Source organism: Erithacus rubecula, assembly GCF_903797595.1.
Source record: "Erithacus rubecula genome assembly, contig: SUPER_Z_unloc_4, whole genome shotgun sequence".
NCBI classification, from domain to species: domain Eukaryota; kingdom Metazoa; phylum Chordata; class Aves; order Passeriformes; family Muscicapidae; genus Erithacus; species Erithacus rubecula.
The window spans coordinates 3,725,096-3,742,839 of record NW_027635670.1 but is presented as its reverse complement, the minus strand read 5'-3'; the positions used below and the strand labels follow the sequence as shown (position 1 = coordinate 3,742,839).

The window sequence follows — 17,744 nt, the reverse complement described above, 5'->3', positions numbered from 1 at the left end:
AAGCAGAGCATTGCAAGATCACCTTTGCTGGTTTCCATTGAAAAGACTTGGCTCTGGGAGGGATTTCACATTGTAACTCTCCCCCGAATATGGAAAAAACGAGAAAAAAGTATTACTGAGGAAAGAAGAATGCAAAACCTCCTGATGAATACAGCAGTGTGAGTTCACTATCACTGTAAGCCATTAATCCCTTTGGTAAAATAACATTCTTCAAGCTGGCAGGACTTTAGCTTGGCTGAAAATGCTGACAAAATTGCTGCCCCTTCCTGTCTCTGCCTCTATTTCCAAAGAATGGGAAATGTGCCAAATCTCCTGAAGACAGACAGAGACAGCAAGAAAGAACCAACCAGTTGGGAGGAAAAAGGGCAAAAAGAATGTCTTCAATTCTCTCTTTTCATTTCCTCTTCTCCCATTTGACCTTGTCTGCTTTCAAGTGGGGAACTCTTGTTTGCAACCCCAACCAAAATAGTGAAGCTACCCAATGGAACACCTTTTTCCTCCCTTCAGCTATGCCGAACACGGAGTGATTTCACTTTCACGGGACAGAGAGGAAGAGTTTCCCATGGGATTCCTCAGTTCCGAGCCCTTTCGGAAAGTTCCGGCGCTGGCCTTGATGCTTTGGGGTGACGCCGCGAGCCGAGGCGCAGGGATGGCTGCGGGAATGGGAGCAGGGCAGGGTTTGCAGCGGCCCCGCGCTCCCGGCCAGCCCCGGCCCCGCCCCGCCCGCGCTGGGCCCGCAGCCCCGGCTCTGCCGCGCTGGGACAGCCGGGCCCGGGGGCTGCTCATCGACCGCTCCCTGCGTGAGCGGGAGCTGCTCAGCCCGGGCAGCCCCCGGGCTCCGGCCCCGCGCATCTTCAGGGCCACGCAGTTCCGCAGCTTCGTGCGCCAGCTGTACCGCTACTGTTGCCCAACAGTGAAGAAGAGACACAAAACAACAGAGTTGTTTAGTGCGGTGCTTTATTGAGGGCCCTGGGGTCTGAGGACTAGCGTCCAAAGTCAGAGCCCAAATTAGTTACATTTTTTTTCAGGGTTTAAATACACTTTTAGAAGAATTACTTCACTCTTTGATCTTCTTGCTTCACTACTCCTACATAATTTTCTCAAGGTTTCGATCTCTTTACATTCCTTCTAGTAATAAATTGTTACAGTTTCTTTAGATAAGTCTCATACATCATGTCAGCAAGTTCTACACAAGTACACACAGAGTCTGCCAACACAGGGCCTAGTTTATAAAACAACCCTTAGCATGACTACTGCTAATGCTAAATTAATATATATATAAAGTTTATCAACTTGCAACAAATCCCCCCTTTTGAGCATCACTCAATCTTCTTTGCAGGGATGCTCAAATATTCACACGGTCTTCATCCTGAAATCGCACCAACTGCACTGTATTTTTGTATGGAGGAGGTGATGTCACTGGAGCATGGGTAACTGCGCTGAGCAGTCTCCTGGTGTGCAGCCACTCTTTGGTGATAACTCCTGTAAGACACTTAAAGACTCCAATAACAACTAATACAATGATTAATATCATGATAGCATATTGAATTATTGATGAGATTCATCCAGAAATTTGGAGCCCGAAGGATTGAAACAGAGCACCGACTCAATTATGTTCTGCATTTTTTTTTAATTTTTTAACCTTTCCTTCTAGACTTTCCAATTGAGAGATGTCATTTTCTACATCAATTGTCACATTTGGGATATGGATACAACAATGGTCAATTTTATCACTGAGATAACCACACACTCCATGCTCCTTTAGTAATAGCATATTTAATGCCATTCTATTTTGTATTGTCATTCGAGTAGTTGCCTGTAATTGCAAATTCAGATTTCTAAAACCATTCTTGGTGGCAGCAGCTAATCTCTCAGTTTGTTCCATTAATCAATAAATTATTTTTCTGTTTCTATAAGAGGCAATTGGTGCAAACAAGGATTCTAATGCCCATCTAAATTTTACTCCACTATCAGGTTCCTGCCATTGATCTTCTTCATTTTCTACTTTTCTTTTGCTTCTTTTTACTTGAGGTTTCAATTTAGATTGTCTCCAAAAGGGACATAAGGTGGGAATTCCTAATGTGATTTGAGTGACAGGGCCATCTATTGGCATGTGAGTTGTCCATAATCCATGTCCTAGTACCCATACCAAATTTCCTGGACTTCTCACTGTAGTGGTTTTGCAATTAACATCCTTTTTGTCAATTTCTGTCATTGAGTGATTGTATCCTTTGCATTCACATCCCAATTTTAATGACATTCTTACAGGCATGAGTCCTATTTCTAATTCTGAGGTATCACAAGTGTAAACCTTTGTACAACTCCAATTCTCATTTTGTTACTGAAGTTGCCGGTGGGCGAATTGTAACATTGTCAGGCCCTTGTGTGTTTGATTAATTTTTCCTGTCCATTGGATGCACCATTTGACTGTATCAATGTAACTGTAAGTTTCTAACAGGCTTGGTCCCCAAATTGTTTTCCATTCTTCTAAGGTAGTAAAGCGAGTATGGTTCTTGCACACCTTTTCTTCAGTTACTTTTTCTCTTTTTACTATACTTTTTATACACGGCCATATAACTGACTCTGACACCATACAATTTCCTGCCAATTTAGGATCATCGATTCAAGCATAGTATCCTGGTAACTGTTTACACTGTTTTTGTGTTAACTTTTGAAACAATATGGCACATACTTTTACCCACTCCGTAACCTTTTTTGGTATAATTCGACAATTCCATGTTATATTAGCAAAGGCATTTGGCATTTCAGTTATTGGTATCACTCCCCATGGGATAGGTTCTCCTGCTGCCTGTGGTAACGGCAAGCATGCTGTAATTTTGGAAACATTTTGGACTATTTCAAAATCTCTAATTAGTCCAACTACTAAATTTTCTTGTTCTGTACTTCTCTTGAATTCTGGGAACCTGCTTTTTATATTATTTGATACTTTTCGGACCTTTTTTGACCGAATTTGTCCTTGAGCTAATGACACTGTAGTCCTTGAGTGTACCCACCAAGCATTCTTAGCTACTCAACACCAATAAGTCCCTTCATCATTTTCCTGTACATCCCACACAACTAATGTTAGAGAATGTCCTAACTTTTTCTCAGTGCAGTGTTTATCACTTTGAGGAAGATTACTTTTCTTAAACCATCATCCAAATTCTCTAAATTCAAGATCTGCCTTCATTTTGCATTCTAAAATTGCTGACTGCCCTTGTGATACTTGAAAAACTTCATGTGTTGGTTTCATTTCCTGTCCTAGGTGTGTTTTAGCAATTACTTTTCTTTTTCCATAATTTGCGAACCATCCACAAATTACAACACAAATAATTTCTCCTTCCAAACTCCCTATCTTAGCCTCAGTATCATTTAGCCATCCAATTCCGTGTTGATCACCTAAAACTACGTTACTTTGTCCTTTCAGTTTTTCCCATTGGTCCAATTCTTTGTTTCCACCAAGTTATTGAATATTTGTGTCCACATGAGCTTTTTGTGACCCAAGTACAATTAATTCTTAAAGGGGGTCCAACCCACATGTCAACTTCGGCTTCAAAAGGAGCAACTACCACTTTGTTGACACCACTTCTCCATTTTTCTACCTTAAGTGTGATCTGTTTGTAGTCAAAACTACCTTTCATTATTACTAAACATGTAAACACATTGGTGTCATCTATGGTTACATTTGCAATTGTCAGAGTAGTGTTTCCAGTGTGTGTATCCTTATCTCAAATTGTGACAATGTTACTTTTGTGCTCTCTATTTCCTCCTTTCCAATGTACAGTCATTTTACCGGCTCCAATTTCCTGGTCATTTTGGATCTCGCAGGTTAGGTTCACAGTCATTCCCTCCATTGCTCTGACCAATGATTCTGAAACAGAAACCGTTATCATTCCATTAGTGGACAAGGACCTTAAGATCACTAACAAAGCAATAACTAGCAACCTGGTACGGCTCGTATCTTCATTCGCATTGGGGATACGATTTGCGCTTCCCATTGAGCCGGGACCTTCTTGACTCGTGTGTAGTGTATCCAACTGTCGATCCCTGCCACCTTAACCGCTGTAAATGTGGTCAAAATCACCAGATACGGGCCATTCCATGTTTCTCTCAGTGGCTCTGTGGACCAATTCTTTACATATACATTGTCTCCTGGTTGTATTCCATGAACCGGATTTTCCAGAGGCAGAGGCCGATTCCACTGCAAAGCTCCCAGCAAGGAGCTGAGAATTCTGTTAAGAGACATAACATAATTAAAAATCACCTGATCCCCCGATATATGTGGATCTCTTTTTAAGGTGGTAGCATGGTATGGTCTGCCATACAATATTTCATACGGACTTACTTCCACCTTTTCTCGGGGTTTAATCCTAACCCGTAACAATGCCGATGGTAAAGCCTGAGGCCACTGTAACTTAGCTTCTTGGCAGATCTTTTTAATTTGGCCTTTTAATGTCTGGTTCATTCTCTCTACCTGCCCACTAGATTGAGGTCTCTAAGGAGTATGCAAATTCCAGGTTATGTTTAGCATTTTGGCTACTTCTTGTACTATCGTAGCAATAAAATGGGGTCCCCTATCTGAAGATAATCCTAACGGTACCCCAAACCTTGGAATGATTTTTCTCAAAAGAGTCTTTACCACATCCTTTGCTTGATTTGTCCTGCAAGGAAATGCTTCTGGCCACCCTGAAAAAGTACACACATAGATTAGCATATACTTATACCCTTGGGATCGTGGTAACTCTGAAAAGTCTACTTGCCAATAATCTCCTGGTTCTGGCCCTACCTGTAATTTCCCTAACTGAACTTGCTTCCTAACTACAGGATTGTTCTTTAAACACAATGGGCACATTGCATTCACTCGTTTTGCCAACGTTAACATCCGATTAGAGACTATTTCATTTCTCAAAAATTTCACCAATACATCTGCACCCCAATGACACTTGTTGTGCTCTGTGACTAAAATGGTTTTCATTATGTTTTCTGGTACCACCACTTGTTCCGTGCCTGTTACATACCATCCAGTAGAATTCTTTTGTGCTTTTAGCAACATTGACAGTTTTTCGTCGTCAGGTGCATATTGTGGCTGTTGAATCAAATAGGGTGTCACAGGGTTTACCTTGGCTGGTATCAGGGCCATCTGAGGCCAAACCTGCCGAGCGGCTTCCCGGGCAGTGAAGTCAGCTAGACGATTTCCATCGAATATTTTCCCTTCTTCCTTTCTATGTCCTGGTACATGCATCACTGCTACTCCTTCTGGCCTGTGAACTGCTTTGAGCAGAGCCAAGACTTCTTCACGATGTTTAATTACAGTTCCCTGTGAATTAAGCAACCCTCTTTCTTTCCACAATGCACCATGAATGTGAATTACTCCAAAGGCATATTTTGAGTCAGTCCAAATGTTCACCTTTTTTCCTGTGCTCAGAGTTAAGGCTCTAGTTAGTCCAATGATTTCAGCTTTCTGTGCTGAAGTTCCAGGGGGTAGAGCCTTTGCCTCTACTACTTGTGTAACAGTACCCTGCGTACCTGGTACCATTTTCCATAAAGCTGGATTCATCTGTGAACAGTTCCCAGTCCACCACTTCCAGCGGCGTGTCCTTCAGATCTGGGCGGCTGGAATACACTTGTTCTATTACTTCCACACAGTCATGTGCGAGCTCCTCTCCCTTAGCTTCACTGCAGAGAAACTCTGCTGGATTGACATGGTTAGTTGTCTCTAATTCCACATCATCTTGTTCCCTCAGGATGACCTGGTACTGTAACATTCTACTAGATGACAACCAATATGGCCCTTTTTGTTCTAAGACTGTCAAAACCATATGGGGAACATATACAGTCATTTTTCCCCTTAATGTCAACTTCCGAGCTTCCTGTATTAGCAATACAGTAGCTGCCACAGCCTTCAAGCAGGATGGCCACCCAGCGCTTACTGGGTCTAATTGCTTCGAGAAGTACCCCACCGGCCATTTCCAGGATCCTATTTTCTGAGTCAACACACCAATTGCCAATTGCTGTCTCTCATTCACATAGAGCTGGAAAGGTTTATTTAGGTCTGGGAGCCCTAAAGCAGGTGCTTCCTTCAGGGCCTGTTTTAAGTCTTGGAATGCTTTCTCCCAGGCAGGGGTCCACTCCAATCTCTGTTCCTTTAAGGCCTCATATAGAGGTTTTGCCATAAGTCCAAAATTCAATATCCATAATCTACACCAACCCACCATTCTAAGAAATGATCTTAACTCTTGATGACTACTGGGGAGTGGAATTGAACAGATTGTCTCTACTCGGTTCATGCCCAAACGGCGCTGTCCTTGGGTGAGTTCACATCCCAAGTATAGCACACTTTCACGAACCAATTGGGCTTTTTCCTTTGAGACTCGGTACCCTGCCTGTCCCAGCATGTTTAACAAAGCAATTGTCAAAAGAGTACACTTCTCTTTCTCTTCCGTAGCAATTAATATGTCATCTACATACTGCAGGACTGCATAAGAGAAAGGAGACTCCTTTACCTGTGTCATTTTCCATTCTTCTAATTCCTTTGCGAGCTGGTTACCGAAGATGGTTGGACTATTCTTGAAACCTTGTGGGAGTCGAGTCCAGGTGAGCTGTTTCTTGCATCCTGTAGCTGGATCATCCCATTCAAAAGCAAAATACTTCATATTCTCTTCAGCCAATGGAATGCAGAAGAAGGCATCTTTCAAGTCAATCACAGTAAACCATTTAAATTTCTCTGATACGGATGTTAACAGAGTATAAGGATTGGCAACCACCAGGTGAATGTCTTTAACTATTTCATTAATGGCTCTCAAATCCTGCACTAACCTGTACTTACCATTTGGTTTCCGAACCGGAAAAATTGGGGTATTATATTCTGATTCACATTCTATTAACAATCCTAACACTGTGAACTGAAAAATCATCGGGGCTATTCCCTGTTTAGCTACTAATTTAACAGGGTACTGCCGTACCCTTACTGGCTTTGCCCCTTCTTTTAATTCTACTACTGCTGGGGGAGCTGCTTTCGATTTTCCAGGTATTCCTGATTCCCATACCCATGGCACAACTGCTTGTTCTATCTCAGGTGGGACAAGCTGTGGATCCACTTCACTCATCACAAATACTTTCCCAATCTCTTCATCTGGAATTTCTAATTTCATCTGTCCATTTTCAAATATAATCTTAGCATTTAGAATAGATAACAAGTCTCTTCCAAATAAAGGTTCAGGGCAATTTAGGATGTACAAAAATCTATGGTCTAATTCTTTCTTTCCGAATCTCAAACTCATAGGTTGCAAAAAGGGTGTCTCTTCTACCTGTCCCATAGCCCCTACCACTTGGACTGTTGTGTCGCTTAAAGGTCCCAATTGCTTATTTAAAACCGAATGTACTGCACCAGTGTCTACCCTAAATACCTGTTCTTCTCCCTCCACCTCGATCCTGACCTTCAAATCCTGATCTAGTCAGCTCTGATTCTGATAGCTCCCCATCATCATTATTTGGGCTTGAGCGCCATCTACTGGCGAAAGACGGTAACTAGGAAAGTTACCATTGTTTCCGCCCCCTCCTCTCCCAAGCCCTATTCTTGCAGGGCACTCATTTTTCCAATGTCCCAGTTGTCTACAAAAAGCACACTGATTTGGATCCAAACTTCCTTGTCCGAAATTTCCATTATTTCCCGGGTAAAAGCCTCTACCTCTGCCGCCAAATCCTCCACGACCTCTGCCCCTATTTCCTTTACCTCTACCACATTGTCCTCCTGTTTGCTATACTAATGCCAGAATACTAGCCTGCTGACCCTTGGCTGTTTCCTTTTCCCTATTATTGTACACTTTCCATGCAGTTTCCAATAACTTTTCTAACCTCCAGGTATCCTCTCCCTCTAACTTCTGCAATTTCTTTCTGATATCATCCTGAGATTGCCCAGTAAACAACAAAGCTATTTGTAATTGCCCAGCCTCCGACTCCACATCCAGACTAGTAAACCGTCTAGCTGCCTCTTTCAGCCTTTCTAGAAAAACCAAGGGGGACTCATTTTTCTCCTGCTTGACCGTATATAATTTAGACCAGTTCAACGTCTTAGGCATTCCACTTCTGACCCCTTCTATTACTAATTCTTGGAACTGTTTTAATCTGTGGTACCCTTCTCCAGTATTTGGATCCCATCCCAGATCATCCTGGGGAACTACTTCATTTACTGACAACCCCATTATTCTCTGGGTCCGGATATCTTCCCTAGCTTTTTCCTTAGCAGCTCTCAACACCATTTCCTTTTCAGTGGAATCCATCAATGTATCTAGCAGGACCTGCAAATCATTCCAGTCTGGATTCTGAGTTTTAACAACCATCTTTACCACCCGCGCAGTTCTTTCTGGATCTTCCCTATAACTTCCAGCTGACTGTTTCCATATAACCAAATCACTAGGTGAAAACAGTACCTTAACTATGACACGTTCCCCTTGGGGTCCAACCGCTTCCCTAAGAGGGGCAATCAATTGTGGCTCCATTTGGTTCTTCCGACCCTGTCGGGTATGGGAAGCCAGCGGAGTCCTCTGAATTTCACGGGTGGCACCTGGGGAGGGGGTTTGAGGACGAAGGGCTACTGAAAGCCGAGAAACCCCCGGAGTCCGTGGAGACTCCGTAGCTTCATCTTCTTCATCCTCATCACTCCCCCCAACTCCTCCTCGCTTGATGATGGATCAGAGGGACCCACACGGGATGGACCAGCAACATATAGGGACATATCCTCCTCCTTTTTATCCAACTTTACCACACAATCCACACACAATCCCTTTTTCTTACACCCCAGACATTCTTCCTTCTTATCTTGAAGCCCAATCATCAATATCTCACATTCTTTCAACCATTCCGGTTGCATCCCTAAGTAATAAAACAAATCCAAGTATGGCATTTCATCCCATTTTTCATTATCTTTCAAATATTGCATTGCAGAGGAGTTATTTTTCCTTTGTCAATTGTCCCATTTAATGGCCACTCAGGCCCCCCTTCGGACCCATAAAGTGGCCACCAATGATTACAATAGTCAATCAACTTCCCTTTGATCAAACCTTCTTCAGAGAACCCCCCTTTCTTCCATTTCTTTAATAGACACCCCAAGGGAGTATTCTCTGGAACCTTCCCATTAAATTGTACCAACGCCTTGAAAGTTTTCAGCGGCATCATTCCCAAACAGAATAGACAGGAAAAGAAAGAAAATCTATGCAAATAGAAAGATAGACCAGCCAACCAACCAACTTGTCACCCTCCGATGCCGCGGGGGAACAAGTGCAGGACCAGCGAAGCTTTCGTCGCATCTTACAGCCGGCGCCTAGGCTTTACCCAAGACGTCTTTAGCCCAACCCAGCGGAGCCGATGCTTCATCTTACGGGCAGGCACCCAGTACCAGAAAATAAAGCACCTTTGGGCTTACCTCCTGCAGTTGTCTGACAGGTGCGGGGTCGGGCACGAACCGATGACTCCCCGAGAATCACTCGGTGCCAGCGTGGAGTGAATCAGGACGCGAACCGCCCCAGCAACCTTCGGAGTCCTGCCGTGGTCACCAGAAAACTGTTGCCCGACAGTGAAGAAGAGACACGAAACAACAGAGTTGTTTAGTGCGGTACTTTATTGAGGGCCCTGGGGTCTGAGGACTAGCGTCCAAAGTCAGAGCCCAAATTAGTTACATTTCTTCAGGGTTTAAATACACTTTTAGAAGAATTACTTCACTTATTGATCTTCTTGCTTCACTACTCCTACATGATTTTTTCAAGGTTTCTTCAATCCCTTTACATTTCTTCTAGTAATAAATTGTTACAGTTTTTTTTTTTAGATAAGTCTCATACATCATGTCAGCAAGTTCTACACCAGTACACACAGAGTCTGCCAACACAGGGCCTAGTTTATAAGACAATCCTTAGCATGACTACTGCTAATGCTAAATTAATATATATATAAAGTTTATCAACTTGCAACAAGGAGGGAGCAGGGACCACTGGGATCAGCCCAAAGCTGCTGGCCACGAATCCCCCACGCGCCCCTGAAATCTCTGTGTGCTCTGCCCACGCCGCCCCCCATCCGCACAGGGAGCAGAGCCCTCCGCAGCCAGGGCAGGGCCTGCAGCTCCTCCTGCCAGTCCCCACTGCCAGTCCGCTGCCCTCACTCACCCTCACAGATGAGCTGCAGCTCTTCCTGCTGCCCCCTCAAGCACTGCCCAGCCATCCCTGGGAACACAGACCTTGTTACGGCTCTGCCCAGCGGCACAGCTCCCTGCCAGCGGTGCTGCCAGCCCTGTGGCCACTTTCCCTCATGGCCCCTCAGGGCTCAGCCCGGGCCCTTGCCGCTTGCTGCTGCCCAAGGCACGGCTGAGAGAGGGCGGCAGCAGCCCCGAGGGCAGCCAGGGCTCCACGGCATCGGGCTCGGATGGCAGAAGCTGCCGGGGAAGCAGCTGAGCTGCAGCGGGGGAGGGAGAGGGAACCGGGCTCACCCAGGAACCTGACGGCCGCCTCTCGCAGGGGCTCCTGTGGGCTCTGCAGGTACGGCAGGGCCTGGTGCACGTGCTCGGCTGCTCGGCTCCTGTCCTCTGGCAGCTGCGGAGAGCGGCGGGAGGGAAGGCTCAGGGTGGGCTCTGCCCCTTTGCCCGGTGCTGCCCGCATGGCCCTGAGGTGCGGCCAGCAGCCGCTGGCTGGGCTCTGCAGGGGCACAGGGCCGGCTGCTGCCCGGGGAGCCGTGGTGCCGCCCTCCCTGCAGCCCTGCAGCCCCGTTGGCCGGGGCTCCGTGGGCACCCGGCTCAGGACCGCAGGAGCCTGGAGAAGAGCCCGTGCGGCCCCTGCGTGCAGCGCTGGGCAGGGCCACAGCTGCCAAGCGCACACAGTGAGCGCCACGCTCAGGGGGCTTCTCCAGCCTGAGCCTGGCGCTTCCAGACCCTCCTTACCAGGCACTCAGCGAACTTCCACAGCTTCTTCTTCTTCACCAGTTTTTTAAGATGGTTTCTCTCCAGGAACTTGGCCACACAATGCAGCGTTTCCCAAGATGCCTGGAGAGCAGCAGAGATGCAGAGATGGCAGTTCAGGGCACAGGAGTCGCTTCCCTGTGCCCAGGCCTGGAGGAGGCGGCAGCCCTGGTGGTGCCAAGGCAGGAGGCAGCCCCCTCCCAGGGGGACACGGGCAGCCCGTGAGTCCTCACCTGTGCCACACAGCGATTCTTATCATGGCTGTGGATGAAGAGTGGGAGCAGGCTCCGCTGCACTTGTGTCTTCAGGGCCTTTTCTTCTTTTTCCAGCAGAATAGTGACCAATGCTTGGAAGAGCAGTATGAACACCTGCTGGCTAGTATCCTTCATGAAAGGAAGAAAAAAGACCTCAGTATCAGCAGCTGGATTGGCTGCAGGGCTCAGCTGTGCAGTGGCCTGCAAATCCACAGGGCACAAAGTGTTTGGGATGCTCCCAGAGGTCGTGACTGTGGGCACAGAGCCTTACATGGGCAAAGAGTGTCAGGAGCACCTCAGTCAGCTGCAGGGCGATGGGGCTGGCTATCAGCATGTTGTTTTCAAACACTATAAAGCTGAGTACCATCACTGCCATCCTCACTATTTCTCCATCTGCTTGCCGCAGGAGCTGCACAAGACTTTCAGCCAGGCTGTGCATCCTTCTTGCCTGTGTGGAACACAAGTCTGTGAAGCCCCACCCTGCTGCATCAGGCCTCGGAGGCCAAAGGCCTGTCCTGAAGCACTCAAGCAGCTGAACCGGGAGGCAGGAGAGCTGGGAGCAGCTGCCCCAGCACACGAAGCCCAGCCAACCAAAGGGGCTGCTTTCACCAGCGCAGCTTGAGGCACTGCCCCTTCTCACCAGCAAGGGATCATCAATGAGCTTGAGAAGGGCCCTGAGTGCCAGGTAACGCTTCTCCCTGCACTCGCTCTGCGGGTGCCGTGACAAGATTTGCAGGACACGTTTACCACTGCTTCCACTCAAGTCCTGGTACTTGAGGACCTGTAAGGCACAGGGCAGTGACAGGGAACCTGGCCAGCAGGAGGCCAGAACCCCACAGGGCTGGGCCCAGACAGCAGCAGAGGGCATGGGCACGGTGTCAGGCAGCTGTGGCTACGAGCGGGCAGAGAGCCGGGAGGCAGCTGAGCGAGGCAGCGCTGGCCATCAGGCTCACCTCCACAATGAATGCCAGGGCAGGCAGATCCCAGCGTGGCTCCTGTGTGCTGAGAAGCTGGAGAAGGTAGCAAAAGATCACGGAACACAGTGGTGGGGAGACACAGGACATCTCCCTGTCAGGAGTAAAAGTAACCAAGACTGTGAGCCAGGGGCACAAACCTCTCCCAGGACTGATTCCCAGAGGTCTGGTCTTTCCCCACCATCCTGCAAGGGGGCCTGGGCCATTTTGGGAGGCAGCTCTCTGTGGACACTCTCCTCTCCCAGCCTTTTCCAGTCTGCTTGGCAGTCCCTCAGTGACAAGGCCCTCTGGCCCACGACCACAGGCACTGTGTGGGGCACTCGAGGAACAGAGCAAAAATGCCAGGGGCAGTGGAGAGCAGGGAGTCTCACCTGGCCAGCAGATCCACGGCATAGCAGTGGGTGTCAACCCACAGCAGCGTGTCCCAGCCACACTTGCGCGCCACTGCCATCACCACACGCTCACCCTGCATTTGGCAGAGCAGGGACTTCAGGGTCTGCACTGCAAACCTGTGTGTAAAACAAAGCTCAGGTCACCTTGAGAGCACTGGCTCCTGCCCCGGGGACATGGCAGGGACAGAAGGACTGGGACGGAGAACCTGTTGGGGCTGGCAGCAAGGTCATGTTGCTGCTGGCATCCCTTCCACAATTTATCGACCTCCATGGGTGTGTCCAGAGTGCTGAAGAGCACTTGGAAGAGCAGGTGGACAAATACGTGGGGCAAAAACTTCATCACTGTCTGTGGGATGCAGGGCACCTGGAGGATCTTCCACATCACCACAGTTGCCTGCAAAGGACAAAAACCCTGAGGTAGTGCTCAGTGCCGAGGTGTCCGTGCAGCAGGGCCTGAGCGTGGCAGGGAGAGGCCAGGGGAGATTCAGGGGGAGCGCCGGGCCTGGTGCCCCTGAAGCTGTGCCTAGGCAGGATTCAGCCCAGCACCTGAGGCTGGGAGATGCAGTGGGGGAAGGAGGATGAAGAGCTGCTGGAGAGGCAGCCTTTGGGTGAGCAAAGGCCAGTTCCAGAAACTCACAGCCAGGGCAAAGACTCGTTGTGTCCCCATTGGAGGTGCACGTGCTGTGCTCTGGCCAGCTCCCCATCACATCCAGGAGTTTCAGCTGCACCGACTCTACAGTCCTGCTCGAGCACAAGATCATCTTCCACATGGTCCCAGCAGCTCTGCAGGGTCAGAGCTCTGTCTCAGGCAGTCTCAGACAAAGGCACCAGGGACTGGGCAGCAGCAGGGAGCTGAGCTGGATGCCAGCTGTGCCTCTGCTCATTGCCCCTTGCTGACAGCACCCAGACAGTCCAGTCCTGTGGAGACAGGCTCCTGAGGGGCAGGGAGGGAGCATGGCAGCAGGCTCGGGGGCTGACATGCCAGGGCAGGGAAAGGGAGCAGCCAGAGGGCCCTGCAACTCTCTGTTGGTCAGACACCTGGAACAGGATGTACAGGGTGATGGGCTGGTGAGCCCTGAACCCTCCCATACCTGTCACACGATGGGGCCACACTCAGGAGAGTCATCACTAAATCAGTGGGCTGTGCCTCGGTGAGATCCAGCAGGGTCCTGTCCAGTCTGTGCTCATCAGACTCATTGGCCATGAGTCACTGGTGGATGTATCTCACCATGGCAGGTACCTGAAGAAGGCACGGGGAGACTAGGAAAGCTGCCAGAGGCAGTAATGTCCCCAGCTTCCCCAGAGAAGTGTTTCCCTTCCCACCACACTGTGATGGCCTCAAAGGCTGACAGGGACCAGCAGGCCCCAGTGGCTTGGGAGGCCAAAAAATTCCAGGAAGGATCAAGCCCTTGCCACAGGCTGCTTACTTGCTTTGGACTTGGCAAACCCTCTTCTACAAGCATATCCAGCAGGGCAGCACTGGTGTTGGTGGTGTAGCTGTCACAATTCTCCATGGACCCAGCACCCATGGTGCTGGTGTCTTCCTACCAAATGCATTTGATGAATTTGCAAGTGCAGCAGGAGAATGAAGGACAGGAAGAGAGGGATGTTCCATGGAGTGCTCCAAACACTGCGCTGGTCTGAGCAGTGACAGCAGGCCCAGCCCAGGTGGGGATGGCTGCAGGTACCTGTGCTGTTCTGGGAAAGAGGCCTCCAGTGGATTCCTGCTCCTGTGGTGTCCGGTCCATGGCTGCACCTGGCAAAGAGCAAGCGCAGCCAGAGCTGAGGGGCTGCGGGAGAGGCTGGAGAACAGAGCCCAGCCCTGCACTCCCCAGGCAGGGACAGCCCCGGGATGCCCCAGGGGATGGAGCACGGGTGCAGGGCGTCTGCCCAGCCCCTCTTCCCTCCTGTCCCTGGGCATGTCCCCAGGGGATGGGATGGGATGGGATGGGATGGGATGGGATGGGATGGGATGGGATGGGATGGGATGGGATGGGATGGGATGGGATGGGATGGGATGGGATATGGCCATGCTGGCAGGAGCCATCAGCCCTGTGGCCCAGCTCTGCCACTCACCATCCTGCATTGGCTGAGACGGCTCTGGCTCTTCAGGCTGTTGAGCTGAGTGAACTCTAGCTCCTCTCCTTTTTATTCTGCTGAACACCCTGAAGATGTTGAGAAATGCTGCCATGCTGGAGTGTGGCCTCAAGAGCACCTTCTAGAGAGATTGCTCAGGAAAGCTGTGAAGCAAACACTCCTGCAGTCTGGCTGTGAAGTCAGCTGCAGGAGTAACTCTCAGAGAAGCTCCAGGTCAGGCAGGAACGAGTGCGCTGTGTGGGGGCTCCTCACGGCACCGCTCTGTCCCGTCCTGCCCTGTCGCGTGCTCTGAGCACTGTGGCATGGCCGTGTCTCCGCCAGCTCCTATACCAGCACATATCACAAAGGGTTCTTTGATAACCTGTCGTGTTCCATGCCACGGTGACCATGCTGCACAGTGTCACTAATGGCCCTTGCATGTACTGCCACTGGCCCTGGGGCTGCCCCCAGCCCACCCAAAGTGGCCCAGGTTGGAAGGAATCCCTCACCCCAAGTGTCTAAGACAGACCAACAGCAATGCTAGGAATGGCTCAAACCATTGGCAAACACTGTCCTGCTCTGCAGTCTCAGGGCAGCAGAAGGAGCCCCAGGGCTGCCAACACAGCCGCAGCAGGAAGGGCATGGGGCCTGGCACAGAAGCTGGTTTGGCCTCCTTGGGACACATCTAGGCTGGTGGCCGTCCTAAACCCGTGGCTGTGACACAGACCAGGAACATGTGGGCAAGGGCACGAATGCTGCTCTGACCCCTGGGACCTGTGAACTCTGAAAGCAGCAGGTGTGGCTGAGTCCCTGCCCAAGCAGATCTGCCACCCCCCGAGTCCTGGCAGCGCTGATGCCTGGGTCCTGCCCCAGAGACCTGTACCCCGGGGGGCTTCTGTGCCAGAGGGAGCCAAAGCTCACACGCACTGGGGACTGTGCTCCTTGCTACAGGGGCTGTTGACAGGAGCGCTGGAGCAACTGCTGGCAACACTTGGTGTCTGTCAGAAGGCAGAAGCTCTTAGTCCTGAAATAATTTCTTTCATGGGAGGGATTGGCAGGAGCACCAGAACACAATCAGCAGCTGAGTTTCCCAGTACAACTAGATTATACAGAGACACTGTCATGTTTTCTTGTGTTCTAACAAAAACATCTGCCCAATCTCTGATGTTCAGTGCTCCAGTTGCTGTGTGTCTGGTGCTGGTAGCTCATATCCAAAGAGAACTGTGTGCCTGCTGAGTAGGGCAGTGAAAAGCCACAAACAGGGAACTTCAAGCACTGCAATAAACAAAGCTTCCAAAAATCTCTTCTCCATTTCCAAAGACAAAGATCAGCAAACACGTTGGAAAAGAGAAATTAATTCCAACATTCCTGGGACACAAATTATGACTAAAGATACCAAGCAAGGATTGCACACAAGGCCTTTGGAAACACTTCCTAGATGAATTAAAGTCTCTCCATGCAGGGCTGTAATAGATGAACTGGGCACCATTGCACAGTTCCAGGTAGAGTGGCAAGAAGTCCACAGTGTTCTTGTACAGTCTGAAATAGGGATGCAGGCATGGACCCAATTCTTTCCTGGGCAGGATGATGCTGAAATCCAGTGCATTCTAATGCCCGAAAACGAGGCAAGAAACCAGTACTACTCCATAGTATAAGACCTATGGGGCAGGAATTTGTTTATTTAATACCCGGAGGGAGGAGCATTGCTTCACAACAAAATCACTTGTCCATTCTTTGCACAGTACTAGCTTGTATATTTTTTTTACTTGATGTGCAAATTATTTTTTCCTATCTTTCATACTGCAACGTATTTTCTAATGACACGACAATGTGAGCCCTTGTAACACGTGCATGGTTTCTGCAGCAGGTGGTCCTCAGCCTCCTACTGGTCATTTCGGGTGAAGGCTCCTAAGTCTTCCTCGGGCTTGAACTTTCCACCCCTGCTTCCTGGGCATGCTCTATAGGATTGTCTGCTCAAATAGCCAGTGGTTTGCTTTTGCCCTGGCTTATCTATAGAAGCGCAACAACTGGTATAAATTAGAGTGCAAACTCCTCCCATTTGGCTCTTACCATATCTAACACCATGTGGTTTTGAAAGACTACTTCTTTTAGTGAGTTTATTTCAGTTTGTAGTTGTCTTAAAGCATCCGCTGTTGAATTAGCAGTCAATTCCATTTTGGCTGAGATGTTTGAAATGGCCTGTTGCAGTTGTGCAATTCCTAAATTTGGGAGCAACGCCTTAACAAACCTGTGAAGGCTGGTGCTGTCTCACACCAGTGGGTTATTGGGTGTTGCCTTGGTGGGTCTGTTCTTCCATAGTCCTTGCATTCTACCTGTCAATTCATTAGTTTGATTGTAAACTGCAACTGAGGGAGAAGTGATCCCATGGCAACTTGGCCAGTCCAGTTATATGGTAATTGTTATTCCATTCCCATAAGACCATGGAAAATCTGGAGGGAAACTGGATGATTCCAAATTCCCATTGCCGAGAATGCTGTAATTCCATGGTTTTGGTGGGATTTTGGAAGAGGAGTTGGAGAAATCTCAATTCCTGGCACCTGGAATGTTATTATTCCTTGGGAATTTTGTAGGATTTTGGGATGCCTTATGGGGTATTCTAAATTCCTTACACCTGGAATGCCATGATTCCATGAGACTATATGACAGAAACTGGAGGATTCAAGATTCCTAACACCCAGAATATCATTATTACATGGGATTTTTGGATGGGAACTGGAGGAGCAGGAATTACTGATACCTGGAATGCGGTTATTCCATGAGAATTTGATGGAAATTTGGGAGGGCATATGGAGGATTCCAAATTCCTGACACCCGGAATGTCATTATTCCATGGGAGTATGGAACAGGAACTGGAGGATTCCATGGGAATTAGGGAGAGGAACTGGAGGATTCTAAATTCCCTACCCCCTGATTGCTGTAATTCCAAGGTTTTGGTGGGAATTTAAGAGGGTATGTGGAAGATTTGAAAATCCCAGTGCATGGAATGCTGCTATTCTATGGGAATTTGGGAGGTGACCTGGAGGATTCCAAATTCCCAATGCCTGGTATGCCCTTATTCCATGGTTTTGGGGGGAATTTGGGAGAGGAA

The 17,744-nt window shown here is 48.7% G+C and overlaps 1 protein-coding gene across 1 annotated transcript in view; it reads left to right on the top strand.

Moving 5' to 3' along the window:
• The first annotated feature begins 5,173 nt into the window (after positions 1-5,173).
• LOC306814961 (maestro heat-like repeat-containing protein family member 7) overlaps positions 5,174-17,744 on the top strand; it is a 28,092-nt gene continuing 15,521 nt past the window's right edge. Inside the window, exon 1 of the mRNA XM_079331497.1 lies at positions 5,174-5,179. The gene's annotated coding sequence lies outside the window, so the exon portion shown is untranslated. The remainder of the gene's footprint in view (positions 5,180-17,744) is intronic.